Below are 838 nucleotides of genomic sequence, written 5' to 3'. Positions count from 1 at the left end.
AAAATTGAAGCATCGATCAGACCGTCAAACCTCAGAGGGAAGGTAGGGGAGGGGAGGGGTAAGGGGGAGAGATCAACCAAAGGACTTATATGCAAGTATTAGGCCTAACCAATGGACACAGACAACAGGGGGGTGAGGGCATGAGTGGGGAGGATGGGGGGTAATTGGGGGATAAGGACACATATGTAATAACTTAATCAATAAAGAAATTTTAAGAAAAAGAAAGAACATGTACAGGTAAAAAAATATTGATTGATTTGAGAGAGAGGAAGAGAGAGAGAGAAACATTGATTTGTTGTTCCACTTATTTATGTATTCATTATTTGCTTCTTGTATATGCCCTGACTGGAGATTAAACCCGCATCCTTGATGTATCAGGATGACGCTCTAACCAAACGCCACATGGCCACATGTCCAAATTTTTTATTTCTCACACAACTCTATGAATTAGAATTGTCACTTTCCTTTATAGGTTAGAAAACTGAGGCACAGTGACCTTCCTCAGATCACATTGATGGTAAGTTTTAAAATAGATTTTTTGGTCATCAGAGTTACTGTTTCTTCCACCATCCTCACAGCTGCCCCTCCATTTGGAGTTGTTGTGGAGGCTATGCTGTGAACTATCAAAATATTAGCAAAGGTATGCACTCTGGTCCATCAGATAACAGCATTTTATTGGCCTAATTTTGCCAGCCTATTTACCTAATGTCATAGAATATGTTGGTTCAGTATAGACATAGAGTGGTGTGTTTGGCTTCTTGCCTAATCAGGTTTAAATGTACTTTTAAAAATTCCTCCTTCAAAAACCAGTGTTGTACTTAATGGGAACACTGGACGC

The sequence above is a fragment of the Myotis davidii genome, unplaced genomic scaffold (assembly GCF_000327345.1).
Source record: "Myotis davidii unplaced genomic scaffold, ASM32734v1 scaffold900, whole genome shotgun sequence".
Classification (NCBI taxonomy): domain Eukaryota; kingdom Metazoa; phylum Chordata; class Mammalia; order Chiroptera; family Vespertilionidae; genus Myotis; species Myotis davidii.
This window is presented reverse-complemented; position numbering follows the sequence as displayed.